This window comes from Balaenoptera physalus, assembly GCF_965194825.1.
Source record: "Balaenoptera physalus genome assembly, chromosome: 7".
In the NCBI taxonomy this organism is placed as follows: Eukaryota; Metazoa; Chordata; class Mammalia; order Artiodactyla; family Balaenopteridae; genus Balaenoptera; species Balaenoptera physalus.
This window is the reverse complement of record NC_138886.1, coordinates 96946508-96967394: the sequence shown is the minus strand read 5'-3', so window position 1 is coordinate 96967394 and position 20887 is coordinate 96946508. Positions and strand designations below refer to the sequence as shown.

At 38.6% G+C, this 20887-nt stretch overlaps 1 pseudogene across 1 annotated transcript; it reads right to left on the bottom strand.

Annotated features, from left to right (window-relative positions):
- Positions 1-18702: 18702 nt before the first annotated feature.
- On the bottom strand, positions 18703-20280 carry LOC309663594 (synaptosomal-associated protein 23 pseudogene; annotated as a pseudogene). The gene has a single exon. The product of its transcript is annotated as a synaptosomal-associated protein 23 pseudogene (transcript).
- Positions 20281-20887: the final 607 nt, after the last annotated feature.

Sequence of the window (20887 nt, the reverse complement as noted above, 5' to 3'; positions counted from 1 at the left end):
TTAAATTCAATAGATCAAAATTTGTTTAAATTGTGTAAATCTAGAAAGATCTTAATTGTTCTTTTAAGTTTAAAATATTTGCATAATTCATGACAGGTTAATTTTTTTCAAGGATTTTTAAAAATTTGTTTTCACATGTGATTTTCTTTTTTTTTTTATAATGCAAAGTAATTCAGATCCTAATTAAGAGAATAAATAGGCACCATGTATGGCTCCCTACACACCCCCTTTTCATACCCAAAGCTCTGTTTTCTCTTCAACACCATCTGTTTAAATCTCCCAGTCTAGCTGAGATCCTTCTGACCTGTTCTCTAACTCATCAACTAAAAATACTTAGTTTCAGCACTTAAAAGGAAAGACTGTTCTGCCTCTTCTTAGTGCTGGAACCCACTTGTTCTGCCCTGCAGCCCCCTGCCCCTACCTCACTACCTGGCTCACCCCATCTTGTCACTTGTTTCTAACACTGATGACCCTCCGTGGGGAGACCTCTCCCCTGATCCTTCTTCCGAAGTAACCCCTTTCCATCTCTTTCTCCTTGACTTGTTTATTTTTCTTGGCATTTATTACTAACTAAAATTATTTTTCTTTGTGTGCTGCCTTAGTAATTAAGGAAATGTAAATTAAAACATAGTGAGATACCATTTCCCAAACAACACCAAATTGGGCACATTTAAAAAAAGGTGACATTGTCTTTAAACTGCTTGTAGGGATGTAAATTGTTACAACCACCTTGGGAAACAGTTTCTCATAATTTAGTAGGTGTGAATGTGTAAACATTTTGACACAGCAATTGCACTGTATATAACCTAGAGAAATTCCAGCTCCTTCATATAGAAAACTCATTTAAGAATATTCATAGCTGTTTTTATTGTAATATCAAATATGGGGGAAAAACAATCCAATCAATTGGAATGGATGTGTTTGCTTAATATAATTTTATAAGGGATACAATAAAGCAATGACAATAGACTACAGTAAAATTTTCGTAATAATGAATACTATAACACTGAGCAAAACAGCAAGTTGCAGAATACATACAGTATGATTCCATTTTTTTAAAGTTCAAAATATGCAAGCCAGGGGCTTCCCTGGTGGCGCAGTGGTTGAGAATCTGCCTGCCAGTGCAGGGGACACGGGTTCGAGCCCTGGTCTGGGAAGATCCCACATGCGTGGAGCAGCTAGGCCCGTGAGCCACAATTACTGAGCCTGTGCGTCTGGAGCCTGTGCTCCGCAACAAGAGAGGCCGCGATAGTGAGAGGCCCGCGCACCGCGATGAAGAGTGGCCCCCGCTTGCCGCAACTAGAGAAAGCCCTCGCACAGAAACGAAGACCCAACACAGCCATAAATAAATAAATAAATAAATAAATAAATAAATAAATAATTTTTAAAAAAAAGAAAAGAAATACCATGAAACATTAAAAAAAAAAATGCAGGCCAAAGCAATATCTTATTTAGCAGTATATTCATATTGATGAAACTGTAAAGAAAAACAGTGGAAATAACAAACAGGTTAGGATTAAAGAAGGACCAACAGAGACCTTCAAAGATATGGGTAAGTTTTCTTTTTAGGAAGAGTGGTTACACATGAGCGTTCATTTATTTTTATTCTTTACATCTTCTGCATAACTTTCACACATTATTTTGCAAATTTTGAAAGACAAATCAAAACAATAATGCCAACAAACAATTGGGGAAAAGTAATATAGCAATAACAACAAGAAAAAGTGAGCCCTATCTGCTGGAAAGCATTACAGAAGATACAGAAAAACACATTCAAATGGCTTCTTTGTACACCAGAGCCAAAGCTTTGTTTCACAACATCTTAATGATTTCAGTGAGGTTCCTAGCTTTTGAAACAGTGATTCTCTGTTCCCTCCCCGCTACCTTGTTTATGACAAGGTGGATTCAAATAAGGTACTTCTGACAGCTTTTAAACGTAAAACACAATATAGAACTCTATTTCTTCTTTGACACATGCCACTTACATCTTTTTTTGGAGTTGGACTGTAGTTGTTTCATAGATGTGGGTCTTATGCCATGATCTGACAACACCCGGTCCCTGGTGTGCCACTGCAAAGCCTCTTAGGATCAGGAGACCCTCACAAATGGAAAAACTGAATTCACAATGGGACGTCAGATCAAATGTGTATGACATCAGTCTAGTGGCTCTCTGAGTTAACCAACCCTGGGGTATATATGCGGTAGCCATAAAAGGTACTTTTAAGGAGATTAAAATGTACAGTACTGAAAAAGATCAAAATTAAAATACATAACTGTCTTCATAGAAATTTAAATACCATTTTTACACATAGATTGTTTTGTTTGTGTAGTTGTAACAAAATAATCCTGAATACGCATAACATGTTCTGTTTTGTAAGACAACTGTGAAGATTGTAGGTATTTATATTGAGTAGTGAGAATGATAGCATTTTACAGCTGGCTTTGACATCCCTCATCTCACACACTGGATAAAAAAACTGATGATCAGAGAGATTAAGTAATTTCTTTTCAGTCAGGCACTGAGCTGAGACCAGAACCCAGGTCCTCCTGACTCGGGGGTGGTTCCTCCTTTTCACCATCCAGCCCTGTCTGAAAAGGTTTACGGTCCATGGCACTATCATATAGTGTATCTCATACCATCTTGTTCTCTGCGATTAACACTGTTATTTGTGAAGCTTACTCAGTGGTCTAGGATGCAACTTCCCATAATCTATGAGTGCTTCTGCATCATTTATCCACATCCACAAGACGGTAAGCTAAGGACTTTCCCCAAACGCTAGACCGTAGTAGTAGATGTCCCAGGCAGTAAAACATGTCCTGGAATAAAGAAATTCTTATGATTCATACCAGACTGGTGTAGCCCTGTTGGATTCCCTTCAGCTTTAAATTTCATATTCTTTAATGCAAGACTCTGCAAAGCAGTTTAGAAAACAATGTAAAGATTTTAGTAAATTAAGACAGTGGTTTTGTTTTCTCCCACTTCCTACTTATTGAATGTTCTTGCTGCAAATAAATCAGATCTCTTTATTTTCCTATGAAATATCAGTGCTATGCAAGAATGTTGGAATCAGATGATTCCACTGTGTCTGACATCTTGTTGTTGGTGTCCATTGAGTGTCTTTGTCCTTTCTCATATATGTTGTGATCATCTTGGTTCTTACTACGAGTGATTCTCAATAAAAACCTCGGTGTTTTTGTTTTTTTTTTTTAAATTTTTTTAAATTTATTTATTATTTATTTATGGCTGTGTTGGGTCTTCGTTTCTGTGCGAGGGCTTTCTCTACTTGCAGCAAGTGGGGGCCACTCTTCATCACGGTGCGTGGGCCTCTCACTACTGCAGCCTCTCCTGTTGCGGAGCACAGGCTCCAGATGCGCAGGCTCAGTAATTGTGGCTCACGGGCCTAGTTGCTCTGCGGCATGTGGGATCTTCCCAGACCAGGGCTCGAACCCGTGTCCCCTGCATTGGCAGGCAGATTCTCAACCACTGCGCCACCAGGGAAGCCCAACCTCGGTGTTTTGAGTATTACATTATGAGATTCTGGATATCATATAAATTTTCTGTTTGACTTGCCTATTCTGACACCACTCTAGCAGGGGATGACAAGCCATCTCATTACTGCCTGGTGGAAATGGGGGTCCAGGTCATGGTCTCCAGGTTTTGGATTTGTCTCTGTTCTCACCCAGGGAGCGAGGGGTTCCTTGTTACTGCTCAGTGGGGTTGGGATTTCTGGCTCCCACTGGACCTTCACTGATACCTCCTGCTGGGAGGGGCATAGGTGCCTTGTTCCTGCTCCTCCTTTTGCCTAACCTGACATCACGGAAGAGCCTCATTACCTTTGGATGGTGGTGAGAGTCCTGACTCTGAAACCACGTCTGCAGGGAGGGGTCAGTGTGCCTTGTTCTTGCTGGGTGGAAGTGGAAGTCCAGGGTCTCTGTGGTCTTCAGGGACACTGCTGAGATGGTCACTCATTACCACCGGCATTACCACCTGCTGAGGATGAATATCCTGGCTCCTTATGTTACAGAATTAAGTCGTATGGACCTTGTTCAGGCCCAGCTCAGCAGGGCAGGGTTCTTTTTTTCGAGTAGGAGAATAACGAGAGATCCACACAGCACAAGCCTTATTCTATGGGCAAAAAAAAAAAAAAAATGGAGAAGAAGGAATTAAGTTCATAGATCAACTTCTCACCCACCTGGTGAAAGTGATTTAACTGTAAAGAGTAAAGACAAAGGGAAGAGGAGTGAGGCAGAGGATGGGGAGACACATGCCTTAGTTAACCAGGGAAGGGGCGGGGCTTTTTTGAGGGAGTGGGGTACAACCCCCTTTATATCCATTTTTGGTCCTTAATGTCTGGTCCTGGCCACGAGTAGGTGTGTCATTTAATATGCTAATGTAGTAAAATCAACATATAATGAGACTCAGGGTCCGTTGGAGGTCAGATTCGTTGCCATCTGGGTCTCAAGCGGTTCCATCTGTTTCTTTTTTTTCTTTTTTTGTGTGTGTAGCTTCCTTTCTTATCTCTGGACCCTTTAGCTTAAGGATTTATGTTCACTCCTGCTAAAGGTTGTGGGGGTGAGGGTTGGAGGGTTGTGAGCGAGGACACTCCTACTAAAGTTGGGGGTAGATGGGTTTTGAGCAAAGATCTGGAGCGACTCTGGCAATACCTTTTCAGGGCTTCTCTGATGCCCAGGGCCTGGGGGAGTTAGCACTGGGGTGCCTCATTGCAGACTGGCAGGGGTGGAAGTCTAGACTCTCAGATTGGACTTTGCTGGTAGGGTTGGGGAGGGGGCTGTAGTTTTTCTGTGGTGTTTGGCTGGAGTAGAACAGTTATTGCCTAAAAGTTTTCTGTATCTTTAGGCCTCACTTATTCTGGTCCTTTAGCTAGAGAGAACAGGCTTTTATTGGGATTTTATTTTACTTTGTACACTATTTTGCCTTTTCCAATTGGCATTTATGGGTGCTGACTTCTCCAGACCCAAGTCTGGAATATTAGATGCAAAAAGGGAAAACCCAGGCCACTCACTGTCACCTATAAAATTCTAGCACTTTACCAATTCCAAGAGAATATGACCCGACTATTACCTGCATTTCACAGTGATTTTTCAATACAGAAATATTTTTCTCAGTAGGATCAGATTTATTCTGCATACCCACCACCTCTTATTCACCACGTAACACCTATTTGGGGGACAATTTCTATTTATCAGGTACTAAAAACCATCTTATATATTCCAAATGTTGCTATCTCAATCAGCAATATATCATTTGTTAATAGCCCAATGGCCAACAGCAAATGTATATAAATCATGGCTTGCAACCATTTGTAATTCACTAGAAGTGCAGAAAGAGTTTGGGGAAAAAAAGTATTCAGCTAGGTAGAGGTCATGGTAGATACTTTAAAGACTAGAAAATAAATCACTAGTTCTTAAGCATGTGTCGGAATTACATAAATTTAAAGAAGAAGGACTGACAATTTGGAGAATAGTAACATGAGCAGACACGTGTAGGAGGCCGAGAGCATAGCATGAGCGAGGGGACAGGGACCTCCCTGTCTCTGGTGGGAAAGACATGTGCAGGGGCCACTAGGCACACAGGATAAACAGAGGTAGGCAAGAGCATGGCAGGTTTTAGGAGACAGACATCAGCATTTTAAGGGGATTTCAAAGGGGAAGGAAACTGTTAACTATTGGAAATGAGGAAAAGGGAAGAGATCAGTTATTGGGAATCAGTGAAGCTAGATACTCTAAAGGTAGTAGATGATGAGATTGAGGTCAGCAGCAAGGTTAGTTTGAGGCAGAAGATTCTTGAAGGAGGAGGTAGATGGAGTCTGGAAATAAAAGCTGAGGAAGAGGCAGGAAGCAGCCCACTGAACGGCCTTTCCAGAGGCTCTTCTCTGAAATATTACCCAAAGCCTCCTTCCTCAGTCCAGTGGCACTTCCCCAGGCCTGGCCCTCACCGACCTTCTCATGACATCCTCCTCCTGGTGAATTAAAGGTAAACATAATCATCAGACTTAGGGCAATAGAATAAAGGGAATGAGTATGAAGAAAGAGGCAGACATCTCTATCCTAGAAATCCACGAGAAAGGGACCATCTCTGACCATAACACAGGGAGGACTGAAATTTGGGGAGAAGAGAGAGGTGGATTAAAGATGTCTTAAATTGAAGGAGAGAGCAAAATTCCCAGGTCAGGGCATATGGCACAATCACTTTAGAGGCCCTGGAAACCCCTTCATGACTGAATTGAAAGGTACTAAATTGGGCAGGTAGATAGGAAGATGCCAGGCTGATCCTGGGGATCAACAAATCCCCTTCCCACCTAGGCCCTCCTATTTTGATTATTCATTTTTCCAGTTCACAGTCTTATTTGCTAGAAAAAGTTACTCTTGCTGCACAGATTTAAAAAGAAAAAAAAAATGTTTCCAGAAATGCAAAGAATTTTTCAGAGGGACTCACAGCCTCACTGGGGAAGAAGGGAAATTTTGTCTCAGTACTTCTTTTCCTTCCAGAAACTCCTCACACAGTCTTCTCTGAGTCCTGAACCATCAGACCTACTCCTCCCCCGCATCCCCACACAAAGCACTGACCTCCATATCCTTGAACTCAACGTGGGGAATGTACCAACCCCCATCCTTATTCCCTCCAGTCTCAGATCCTCCAAAACCTGGGGACCAGGAAAGGTCCCAGGCAGTAACACTTCTCTTGACAGAGGCAAAGAAATATTAATAAAAACAAAAAGAAAGAAAGAAGAAAGAAAGAAAGAAATATTTATTGCTTTTTCTCTTAGATGCATGATCTCATTGTTTAACTATACCTAATGAGGCCTAATTCTTCCTTCTAAATCTGGCCTCTCAGTCAGCAACAGATTTCACCAGTCCCACTGTGTATACTGATGATGCGCTGATAACCAAATGTCATTCTTGAAAAAACGTGGAACTTTTGACTATTTTCTAGTGCAGGAGTTTTGCAACCAGATTTCTAAAATACATAGTGAAACTGGTTTCGACACTAAACTCAAATAATTGATCTTAGGTTATGAATACAAATTATGAATAACCATAATATTATGAATAACCACAAATTATGAATAATCATAAGTCCAGTTTGGTTTACTAACATCTAATCCTCAGCAGAATGGAAAATGAAAAATATAGAATTCTATATTACATTTGCTATCAAATTTTAGCCAGTCTTGGAGACTCTCTTGGTTCTAGGACAAGGCCACATTTTGAAAGCAAATTCTTTAGAGTAGTGTTTCTCAAACTTCAGAGGACGTAAGAATCACTGGGAGGACCCCCCCAGACCCAGAGATTCTGATCCAGTATTTTGGGACTAGGGGCAGGGAATTTGCTTTTCTAATACAAGATGTTGTTGATGCTGCAGTCATCAGCACATTTTGAGTTGCACTGCCTTGAAACATACCCTGTTTATTTCCATTTTCATCATTGCTGTGTTCTCCATACCTAGTAGCTTAGAACCATTCATTATAATATAACTGAAGAGAGGTAAGTTATAAGAAATTTTGCTCTCTTTGCTCCTTGCTTGATTTTGAATTGTGTCCTTTGCTAAGTAAGCTACCACTGAACCAAGAATATAAAATAAACCCCTAAATTCTAGTAGTTAGAACATCAAGTATTAAGAATGTGCAGTTTGAATGAGCAAGACATCCTTGGTCCCTCAGTGCAGCCCTCAAGTAAAACAGTGCCAGGAACTGTTTTGATTATGATGTCATCATGGTGGCCAGAGCTCATTGCCCACAGAGTTTAGTGCGGTGACATTGGCTGCTGAGAGCGTTTTCTCATTAGCCCTTACCTGTAACATGCTTGGAGAATAGAGGGATACTTAAAATGAACTCACCCTCTCTTGGTTTGACCAGTCTCCATTTAATTGGAATAATTAGTTTTTCCCAAAGTCATACTGATTTAAAGGATATTTTTACTTTTCTGTAGATTTGAAAATTCTCATTGGTGAGGATCCCTTGAAGAGATGGCCACTCCCCAGGGCCAGAGAATGACACTCCCCGGCCCCAGGGCCTACCTGACTGCTGGCAAGAGGCCCAGTGCTACCACAGAGCAGCTTATAGCGTGAAACTGGCTTCTTCCAGAGCAAGTGAGGAAGAGAGGGAGAGCAGGTCATTTTGTCACTTATCTTGGAAGCAGTACCTCTATTCATGCTTCTGCCATATACTATTTGCTTGAAGGAAGTCAGTAAGTCTAGCCCATATTTAAGGGAAGGGGGAATCACACAACAGTGGGGATGCAAGCAGATAGGGGTCTTTGGGGGTCACCTTAGAGGCTGCCTCCCATAAGAACACTTTTTTGAAATGCTCTCTAAATATACAAAATGAGCCAGTCTCCACAATTTATTCATCATAAAATTTCTCTGGTCGGTTTTAACATCAAACCGGCATACACTGCGATTAGCCTTAATCGTTGGCATGTCACAATACATAGTCCATTTTTCTAATTTGATAATACAGTTGAAATTTTTGATCACTCCAAATTTAATCATTTGTTTTGTTTTTCATATAAAAATTTTTTGTATAGAAAATTTTTTAAAAGTTTAGAGGAGAGTGTTGAACTTAAATGTATACTTTTATAGGTCTTAAACTCAAAGAAAATTATTTTCCATTTTGGGATGATTAAATGGTCCTCAGAAACTTACTTGTACTATGTGTTTGCTTACAGAACCTTTCAAGTTTGAGTACATAGTTGAACTTCCAGATAGTAATTTGGTAGAAGTAAAATGGTTAATGTTGACAAATTCACATAGAATATCGTCTCATGAGTATCCAGCATGGATCTCACACTTCATACACCCAGAAGGCCCACTTGAGACCAGGATGTCATGATGAGGTTCCTCCCTCCCCAGTAAGGACCACAGCTCAGCCAGCTGCAGACAGGGCTGATCAGCAGGTTCATGCTCTAAAAGCAGAGTTGCATTATCTCATTCAAACTCCCTAGTAAAAAATTATATTCTAGGTACGTTTCTTACCTTCATCCCAAAGGTACACAGAAGAAACTAGAGGAGAGTTTTCTGGATAGACACATCTGGTCCTTTTGTGTGAACTTCAGTCACTCAAAATGGGTATGCTGCCTGTAGAAACGTTTCAGCTTGCAAAAAACCTGGCCCAGTATCAGACTTCACTTGTGTTCTACACTGGTAGCAGTGAGTGGAGGGGAAGGTCGTGCAAGGACAATATCCTGCAGAGGAACACAGTCTTGCCTGTAAGTGTCTCCTTGGTCTTGCCAAACCTCAGTTTCCTCTTCAGTAAAAATAAAGTAAAAGAGTGACCTTGGGTTAGGCAAAGTCTTAGATACAACATCAAAAGCACAAGTGATTAAATAAAGATAAGTTGGTCTTCATCAAAATTCAAACATTTTGAACTTCAAAAGACATCATTAATACATGAAAAAACAGGCCACAGATTGGGAGAAAAAAATTTCAAAGCATATATATGATAAATGACTTGTATCTAAAATATATTTTAAAAGCATACTCAATTACCAGAAGAGAAAAATGCAATACAAAATAAACAAATATTTTTGAATAGACATTTCATCAAAGAAGACATATATAGGAATGACCAAGCACATACATGATTCTCAATATTTTTAGACATTTTAGTAATGCAAGTAAAAAACACAGTGAGATCCTAATTCACAGTCACTCGAATGACTACATAAAAACACTGGACAATGTAACAAGTGCTGGAGAAGATGTGGAGAAATTGGAACCCTCATTTGTTGCTCAAGGGAATATAAAAAGATGCCGCTTTCACTTATTTGAAAATTAACTCCTGAGCGTCCATCCAAGAGAAATAAAAATATGTGTGTCTGTACAAAGATTTGTACATGAATGGTCATAGCAGATCATTTATAACAGCTAAAAAGTGGAAATAATACAAATGCCCATCCATGTTACAACACAGATGAACCTCAGATATAAGTAAATTCTAAAAAGCACAGATTATAAAATTCTATTTATATGAAATATCCACAAAATATAAATCTGTAGAGACAGAAAGTACATTAGTGATCACTTAGAATTGGAGTGGGAATGAAGAGTGGCTGCAGATGAACACGAGGGATCTTTATGTGGGGGTGGAAATGTTCTAAAGTTGGGTTGTGGTCTTAGTTGTACAACACTACAAATTTACTAGAAACTATTGAATTTTACACCTAAATTTGGTGACTTTTATGGTATATATATATATGTATATTTATACTATATAATATATAATTTTATGGGAATATATATGATATATATACATCAATAAAGCTGGTAAAAAAATAAAATGGTAACTTTCAGTGTTGTGGTAAAAAGTGGAGTTTCAGTGCATGGTGTATGGGGCTAGTTAATGAATGGCAGCTATTAGTATCACTATTGTCTTGATTTCTGACTCTTCTTTGTCATCATTTCGACTTCTTAACTACTATGTACGATTAAGAGACCAAACTTGTATGTACACTCAAAAAATGGAGTGATAACTCACCTTTTCCTGCCACATTCTTGTGCCATTTAGATAAAAAAGAAAATGAATATGTAATATCATCACCTACAGATGGAATTATGTCCATAATTTAATTAGACCTTATCAGTATTTGAAATTATTTTCCCTAAATTCTAATCCATGAAATAAAGGCACAGTCATTTCTGTTAGAAGTCTTCACTTCATAGTGAAACCAAATTATTTAATAGTATTTGCACCAACTGAATCTTAGGAAGCCATTTATATTTTTAAACATTTGGTAGTTTTCTTTTATAGCTCTTGTAAAATATAAAAATAAAATTATTTTAGCTTATAGTCTATAATTAGAGATACAATCAAGAAAAGAGAACAGAAACTGAAATTCTGATAGCAGAATGAATTTTATAGGCCATTAGAAACTTTGAGAGCCACAAATTTTAATTAACATTTTATGTTTGCAAGTTGTTAGAGCCGTTGCATTTTGCTGCCCTTCTATGTGTAAGAAGCATATTTTAAATAGTGAATGTAGAAAACAAAATGGGAAAAGCTCCACCAATAATCCAAATATTTCGCTTTTCTTTATGTATTCTCGAGGGTTTCTTCCAAGTTTTATGCTTGCTTCTTTTTATTACTGGGGGGCGGTAATCCTCTACTAGAGTGGGGTAAAGCAGTAAGAAAACACAGGTAAAACCAAATATTAAAAAAAATTTTTTTAACAAGAAAAGTAATGCTAAATATCTAGAATTTTGTTTCATTGCAGAGTTACTTAGCTCCTTGTTAGACTAAGGCTGGGAATCATCATGTTCTTTCACATTTCAAAATAGACCATGATAGTGTTGGGTACAGACAAGAAAATTCCCAAGTTGCTGAAAATTACCTTTCTGTTTTAAGTAAATAAACCCTGGAATCATCTATGGTTTTAAGAGGCAAGAAAAGACACTGCATGTACAAAAATTAGAAAATTAAAGCAACAAGAAAATACTACACAGTGGAGGCAATTGGCAAAATTCAGACCAATGTGCCCATTTAGGAACTCCTAATGAAAGTAAGGAGGAAGAGGAGGGTGGATGTGGGGAAGGTGGTATCTACTTCCTGCTGACACAAGGAGTGCTCTTGAGTTTCGGTCTCAAGCTCCCTTGGGAGATGAAGAAGAGTTCCTGAGTCCTTGGGTCATTTGGTAACAATGACCTGTGACCACTCCTTTCCCCTGAACCCCCAATGTCTATTAGATGAAATTGCCCTTCTGGCTAACTCTTCAGTGATGTGTAACTCACCTTCTTTTCAGGGTCTTGTTCTTTGTTTTTTTTTCTGGACACTTACTGTTCTATCTGTCCAGTGTTCTCTTTTTGGGAGACACTTTCTACCCTGTTCATCTCTGCAATGCCTTCCATCCACATGATCTCTACAGAAGGTGTCATATTCTTAGCTGACGAACCTCTGGTTGATTCATCAGGGATGAGCTTCTGACCTAGGGTTGGATGATCACGATTCTTCCCTAGGAATCTAAAATGAGACTAAAATGTTTCACTTTCCCACTCCCATCTGATTCATCTCATGAACAAAAGACATAATCTTAGGTACCCACATTCATTGAAGGAACAAAAAAGCCATCCCACCCAGGAGGATAAGAATAAAGTACACACATATAGGGAAGCAGAGAAAAGAGAAACAATCTCTTTTTGTTTATTTTAGCAAATTCAAGTTGTATTTCTGTAATGTTATTTTGAGAAGACATATTTCTAATACCAAGATTGTAGTTACATGTCCATTGAGCTCACCCCCTTGTAAGTAGAGAGTATTCACTTTGTTTAAAACTTAAACTGTGTTCTCTTCATCTAAATATTCAAGCCAGTTTCACGTAGAAGCACTCACTTTTCTTAACTGCTGTTGAGATGTTACATAGATTCATACATTGAAAGACAGAGCTCTCAGAGAAGGATTTTTAGACAAATGCCACCCTTCTCAACGAGAGAGATCATTAAAAAAAATCACTGGAGATCAGATCTCTTGGCATCAGTCAAGTGAAGTCTTGCCTCCCTGTCCTTGCCAACCTATATGATATGTATTTGACATATCATATAACTAAGAAATCAGCTTTGTTGTTTAACAGCTAAGATTTTTGGAGTTTTTATACCACAACATAACCTTACCTGACCTCACTGGCGTGAATATTTATTTAGTTTTCATACTTTTTTTGACTTTTACTTACATGGAACTTATTTTATTGATATTTTATATGAGAATATAAATAAAAATAAATTTGCTTTGCATTTCATCACCACACAATTATACAATGTAATGTTGATTGGTTTTATCTATATCTATATATTTATCTGTATCTGTCTATCTATATCAAGAAGAGTAGTAGGGAATTATGTTGAGATTTTTAGTAACTTCTGTTTAAGCATAAGAACTATTCTTTGAGGGGAAGTCAGAATGGGAGTGAAAAACTGGAAACTGCACTCAATTGCAAGAAATACTAGCCCCAAAACAATTAAGGTTATGTGTATATCTATATATATATATAAAAAGGTGATATATATGGGAAATATATATTATTAATATAATATACAGAATATATAATAATTTAATATATTGTATAATAATTTTAAAGATAATTTAATGTAATATTAATATTTCACAATATATAATAATTTACTATAATATTAATGTATATATACTATTTTTATGAGAGGGAAATATATATATATATATAAAGGTTGTATATATATATATTTCCCTCTCATGAAAAACCAAAGGGGCAGCACTTTGTGGGTGTAGCACCTCCATGATATGATTGCAAGAGTCTTCTTAACAACTCCTCTATGAGCTCAAGAACAAAACAAAAAATCCCCACTCATTTTTGCTCTAATTCCCATATACATATATATATATATCCCTGATCTACAAATCTTGTAGATCAAGATCCTGCTACTCATTACACTGAAGTGTTGTATTTTATTTCATTGGGTGCTCCATCAATTATACTCTTTCACATTTTCTCCCAACTTCCATCAGAAGTGCACACGTACTTTGTTCATGGATCAAACACTGTTGATACCACTTTCATGGACATAGGAAGGTTTACACCAACCTTCATCTTCAGGGATTTCCATGCAGAGGCTGCATTGATAAGGAATGCATATTATCAAGGAACACTTGGCTCTGGACAAGATGGTAACAGCCATGTTATGAGATAAAAGGACAGACTCTGAATTTGGAAGCAGGTCAGAGTGTTATATGACACTGGTGGCTGCATTTTGATATGTGTGTATGTACTTGGCTGGATAAAATGTTGAAAGAGAGGGGAAGAATTTGGCCCACAAGTTGCCTATATACTCCTGACCATAAATAAGTTCTTATAACTTAGTTTGTATCAGAAAGCAACCTCCACAACATTAACATTGGTCACGGTCAGGTAGCATAACAAAAAGATGAAATCATGATATTGGAAACATTAAAAAAAAATGTGGAGCTGCTTATTTCATGAAATGTTGGGAAATTACAAGTTTTTTAAAAATGGCTTTATTGAGGCTACAAGTGTTATGTTAGACCTCATAATAAGGTCTGCTATGAAGTGAATATTTTTTAAAACTGACAAATTTAAGGAGAACCCGGCAGGAAGGGTGGGGAGTCTGCTTTAGTGAGGGGTCCAGTCACACCAGCACCACGTAACAGAGAAAAGCAGCGCACAGCCATTCTGTACTCCACAGAGGGACCAAGAGAGGGAGAAATAGAGTATACACATCAACGAAAATGCAACAAATTGGTAGAATAAACCGGAGTCTGGAAAGTAGTAGTAAATATGGTGTGAAAATATGAATGAAACTTACTGTTAAGATTCCCGGGAAAATCACAGAAACCCCTCAGGGGGCCTTAAGCTCTGATGTGTAAAACAGCAACTATATGCTCAAAGTACCAGAACAAATTGTGAACTTATCACTTCAGAAGTCAATCAGATCAAAAGGAAAATTCAACACTGGGAGCATAATGAGACAGAAATTCTAATTTACTTGACAGAAAAGGAGGCTCACTTTAAATCACCATGTGGATACCAGGATTTTAAAATGGGCCAAACAGGCTAGAGAAGAACATTTCAGTAGGAGAAAAATGCCCTAATACACTATCTTATCTATCTTATATAAGCAAGCTCTGGAAACTTTTTAAAAATAATAATTTTCTTCAAGTATAACTAACCATAATGGGTTGAATAGCGTCCCCTGAAAATTCATGTCCTCCCAGAACCTCAGAATGTGACGTATTTGGCATTGGGGTATTTGCAGATGTAATTAAGGTAAGGATTATGATGAGATCCCATTAGATGAGAGTGGTCTCTAAATCAAATGAGATTGTCCTTATAAGAAACAGAAAAGAACACACACAGAGGCGCAAAGGAGAACACCATGTGGAGATGGAGGCAGAGATTTGAGTGCTCAATCCAGGCAAATGCTAAGGATTGCCAGCAACCACCAGAAACTAGGGGAAAGGTATGGAACAGATAGTCCCTCAGAGCCTCCAGAAGGAACTAACCTTGCCCAAACCTTGATTTTTTGACTTCTGGCCTTCCAAAACTGTAGAGAGAAAACAATTCTGTTGTTTTAAGCCACCAAGTTTGTGAAAATTTGTTTTGGCAGCCCCTAGGAAACTAATACAGATTCTGGTACTGGGAACTAAGGTGCCATAGTAACAGATACCTAAAAATGTGGAAGTGGCTTTGAATTTAGGTAATGAGTAAAGGCTAGGAGAATTTAGAGGTTGGTGATTGGAAAATCCTAGATCATCTTGATGAGAAAGTAGAAATATGATGTTAAAGGTGATTCTGGTGAGAGCTCAGAGAGAAGTCAAAAGCATTGTAAGGAAAGCGTCTCATCATGAACATCCTATTGTTCATGAACAGAATCTTGATATAAATATGATTATAATTATAAATATAAATCTCTCTGGTGAGACTTTAAAAGGAAATGAGGAACATATTATTGGAAATTGGAGAAAAGGTAATTTCTGTTATAAAGAGGCAGAAAACTTGGCTGAATTGTGTTCCTTCATTCTGGGTGGAAAATAGAACTTACACGCAATAAACTTGGATATGGAGCTGAAGAGATTTCCAAGCAAAGCTCCTTCCTGCTGATAGTAAAATGCCCGAGGAAAGAGAGAAATTGAACAAGGAACTACTAAGCAAAAAGGAACCAGCCCTTGATTATTTGGAAGGTTTCAAGCCAATCCAGATTAGAAAGTATGAAGAAACGAGGAAATTCAGTTTTGGGAGGAAGTGTGCTGGGGAGAGAGGGCCAAGGTGTGGCTGGAAAACGTGTTGCAGAAGAGATTATGTAGGTGACTCCTGGGTCCACTCAACCATCTCAGCAGAAGCCCGGAATAGAGATGGGGTTATACGGGGAGATTCAGTGAAGAACTCTTTTGCCTAATGGAGTAGACCCCCTTGACACACACCAAAGACCAATGTGGTTTTTGAGAATGTTACATCAGCAGAAACACTGCCAGCTTCGACTGAAGGGAACAGAGACAGGAAGAAATGAAGGGAGACTATTAAACTCCTGAGATTTTACAAACAGGATGTGGGACTGATAGAACTACTTGGCTACAAACATGGGCTGACCTTCAGGAAAAAGGATGAACAGTTCCAAAGACAGAGTGTGGACATGGAAGTAGAGCCCAGAGACACAGGCTTAGGGCCAGGGGCCAACAAGGCCACCACCATTGGCCCAAAGGACAGGGCATCAAGCCACAGAGAATCTTCTTTGAAACCTAATGGGATTTGTCCTGCTGGGCTTAGAGTTGCTTGGTGACCCCTTTCTATTCCTAGATGAAAACGAGAATGTCTATTCTGTACCTGTACCACCACTCTATTCTGGAAGAGAAAGTGTTACCAAGTCTAAGACCATACTGCTTGCTGCACGACAGACCAATAATCAAGAGACGAGTTGTAGGGGCAAAGAATAACGACTTTATTTGGAAAGCCAGCAGACCGAGAAGATTGTGGGCTTGTGCCCCAAAGAACCATCTTGCCTGAGTTAGAATTCAGGCTCCTTTTATACTAAAAGGGGAGGGAGTAAAGTCAAACACTTCCTAGTTCCCATCAGCCTCTGGAGGGGATGTGTTAATATTTTCCTCCCTGCAGTCATTCACAGGTGGGCCTGATCAGGATGTTTCCTGTGAGCTAAACAAAGGTATTTTAGCTTAATACTCATTACCTGGAAAGCAGGGTTCCCAGAGATGGGCCATTATGTATAATTTAAGCTTATAGGCAACACCCCTTTAGTGATTAACTTGTAATAGAATACAAAAGATTCTTCCATATTACAAAAGGTTGTTTTCTAGTTTCACAGGTCCACAGGTGGGGAGACAGTTTTTCCAGGCATGGACCATACTACCCAGAGTCTGACCCATGCCTGATTTAGATGATGAGATTTGGGACCTTTTATGTTGATGATATTTAGGTGAGAGTTTGAGCTTAGAGTTGATGCTGGGATGGGTTAAGGTTTTGGGGGATATTAGAATGGGGTGAATGTACTGGGCACATGAGAGGGATGTGAATGTTTACTATCATGTAGGAGCCGTTACTCTTTATTGCTCTTTTATTCAGAGTTTTACTAAATTTTTTTGTTTATTTTTCATGTGAACTTTCGAATTGGTTTGACTAAAGCACCTCACCACTCACCAAAACAAAAATGAAAGCCAAAACTGTTGTTATTTTAATTGGGATCACATTGAATGTATACATTAATTTAGGAATAACTAATATCTTAATGATACTAGGTCTACTTAAAACCTATTGTTTAAGACTTATTTACCTGGCTAATTTATTATTGATTCCCTCTTCCCTTCTATCCATATTTCTTTTTTTTATTTATTTATGGATCTTTGCTTTATTCAGTTTGTCAAATAAGAGCTGACAAAATTATTGCTTTCCACCCCCCAAAAAGTAGTCACAGAAGCACATCACTTATTTGAAAAAACAGTTTCCTTAGCTACAAAATTTAATTGTAGGGATCAAACAGTGGTTATTGGTCAAACCAATCAACATCAATAGCTTTGAAGTGTGCAGAAGCTAGTTTTTAAATAAAGGTGACAAATACCAATCAAATTGTTATAACACTGTTCAAGATCTAAACAAATGTGATTCTGGAAGTTGAATACAAAAGGCTAAGAGAATGAGAGTGCAGTCATCAATAAGTAAACAAAGACATAATTTTCTAAATCATTTTTAGTTAAACAGAATACATTCTAGTTTTAAAAAAAGTTTAAAGCTACGTAAAACTCAGTAATCTAACTATTTTCTACCTGAGATCAAAACAAGTTTCTTTTTTCCTATCTAAACATAATTCTTGGCATTGAGGTAAATCTGAATTCATGTGATATACTTTGTCAAACTTTTCAAAAAATTTTAAGCCCTGCTGTAGAGAGAAATTCTCATATTATATATACATATTTACATATTTTTTCTTCAAAGACTAATGACACATTTATGAGGTTAATAGGTCTGTAATGGGACCATGATACTATTTTTTTTAATTAATTAATTTATTTTGGCTGCATTGGGTCTTCATTGCTACGTGTGGGCTTTCTCTAGTTGTGGCCAGCGGAGGCTACTCTTCATTGCGCTGCGCCGGCTTCTCATTGCGGTGGCTTCTCTTGTTGCAGAGCACGGGCTCTAGGCGTGTGGGTTTCAGTAGTTGTGGTGCATGGGCTCAGTAGCTGTGGCTTGCGGGCTCTAGAGTGCAGGCCCAGTAGTTGTGGCTCACGGGCTTAGTTGCTCCATGGCATGTGGGATCTTCCGGGACCAGGGCTAAAACCTGTGTCCTCTGCATTGGCAGGTGGATTCTTAACCACTGTGCCACCAGGGAAGTCCAAATGATAGTACTAATAATATGAAAATAAAAAGCCATTCATTTATACCATGTATTCCTATATGGTGCAAAATGAAATGGGATCGTAGAATTTATGTACATAAATGAATCATGAAGAGTTCAGAAATTAAGCTCACTTTAAGAAAACTCATTCTATTCTTTGTTGAAGCAGAGGTTGCACAATTGTGATGTATAACAAAAATGTTGTGTATATAGACTCCAAAACCAAGCATTGGCCTAAATTGGCAATAACTGCAACTTAAATAGAAATTAAACCCAACTAGATCTTCACTATGGTTATGCAACTTCTGGCTTTAGGGTCTGCAGGTTTTACTGAGTTAACAACCTCTTATCTCTTGCCTCTCCTCCTTGTGCCTGCCCCCAGTGCCCCCAGCTTCCTTTTACATGGCTGTCTTTGGCAATGCTTCCAAATTTTGAAAGCAGAAGAACCTGCTAAGTAAATGGAGAGAATGAAAAATAACACTATATATGATGTATGAAAACCAACCTAAGAGTATGGACTGAGAAAGAAAATACTAGAAGGAAAACTAAGCAGCAGTCTACCCTCAAGGGAAAAAGATAAAATAAAAGAATAAGGGGGCTGTTACTCCTAGATCTTCTTCCACATCATCTCCCAATTAGAAGAGTGTGGAAACAAAATTTCAAACTCTGGAAAGGTAATGACTTTGAAGGAGGAGCTAGGGAAATGAATAAATGATAAAGAAGTACAGGGCTTCCCTGGTAGCGCAGTGGTTGAGAATCTGCCTGCCAGTACAGGGGGACACGGGTTCGAGCCCTGGTCTGGGAGGATCCCGCGTGCCGCGGAGCAACCGGGCCCGTGAGCCACAACTACTGAGCCTGCGCGTCTGGAGCCTGTGCTCCGCAACAAGAGAGGCCTCGATGGTGAGAGGCCTGCGCACCGCGATGAAGAGTGGCCCCCGCTTGCCACAACTAGGGGAAGCCCTCGTGCAGAAACTAAGACCCAACACAGCCATAAATAAATAAATAAAAATTTTTAAAAAGAAGTACAGCAGTAGCTTTAGCTGTCAATGAGTTTCTTTGCTCTGGCATTGGCATTGTCAATACGATCTTTGTTGGTGTTAGCCTTTTCTGTGATCCGTTCTATTTGTCGATTTTGAGCCTCAATCTCATTGCCCACGTCCAGGGCCATGTTTTTTAGATTTCCTAGGATACTTCCCACTTGATTCAGGTTCTCTTCCATTTCATCTTCCCTGGCATCATTTGTTATACAATTACATGGGCATATACAAAGGCCACAGCACTAGTTTAGTTCTGTTAAAGTCTTCTCTGCTTCTCTCATGTCTTTGTTTATTTGGTCCATGCCTTCTTCTGTGTGTTTTAGTTGTTCCCCTTGTTCATCCAGCATAGTGATAGTCTTGATTCCTGCATCCTGAGACTCAATGTCTAAACCCAGAATTCTCCTCGTACTTTCCGGAGACTCATCAGTAACCTGGTTAGCCCTCAGCTGAATTTCTTCTGCTGACAGATTATCCATGATGAATTAAAACTCTTGATAGGTGCAGAAACTGAAATGTAGATATTCAAGCAGTTCTGGCCACTCCCTTCTGGCCGCAGCAGCTTGGACACCTGCAGGCCGGACTCCCACCCATATTTCTTGAAATCCTTCTCCTTTTTATGTCTAGTCTGTTCATTTATTATCTCAGTTCTAGATATTCTAAAAGATATAAAGTAGAATCATATTCTGCTCTCAAGCTGTCTATAATTTCATAATGAAGATAAGGTATCTGCATTTATAATTCAAATCTGAGAGATAAAATAGTAAGTATCCCACAAAACAGAAAACCTTCTTTAGAATCTAAACAGCCTATAATGAAAAGCAAAGCTCTCCACTCCCCTTTCCTATTTATTGGACTGTTTATTAGAGTAGTGCACCAATGGGCAGTGGAAAGTGGATGTGTATGAACTTTGGAATAGCCAGACCTGAATTAATTGCCTAAGGGGTAAGGGCTAGGTAAGGAAACTTGAGTCAAATTTTGGAACCAGTTCTCTTGCTTTCATAATGGACATCCCCATATCTTCTTTTTAGAGCTGTTGAGGGATGAAAAGAAATACACTTTGTAGCATATCTATTATATAATGCATGCCCTTTAAGTCATACTGTCTCCTCTGGTACACTTCTCATCTAAATTCAATGAGCCCACTGCAATGGACACAGCCCATCAAGGAAAAATGTTTAATTTAAAGGTACCCTGAGAACTGTATATCTGTGTGTTGTTTGTATATCCTTCTTTAAAGCTATAAAAAAAACACTTGAAATTTCAAAACATTAAGTATCATGACTAAAAATAAAGTAAATAGAACAAAAAAGACTTATGTTCTATCAAATACAAGTTTTCTTCATGCAGGTTTTGTACATTGCTTTAAACATTCGTCATACTTTTGATTTTTTTGCTATTGTTCTTTTATGAAAATGAAGTGATTTCTTCCATGTATCTTCTCAATTGTTGTTGATTACAAATGTATCTTTTTATAGTGCAAGTCTGTCTAGAATAGAATTCTTTAGCACAG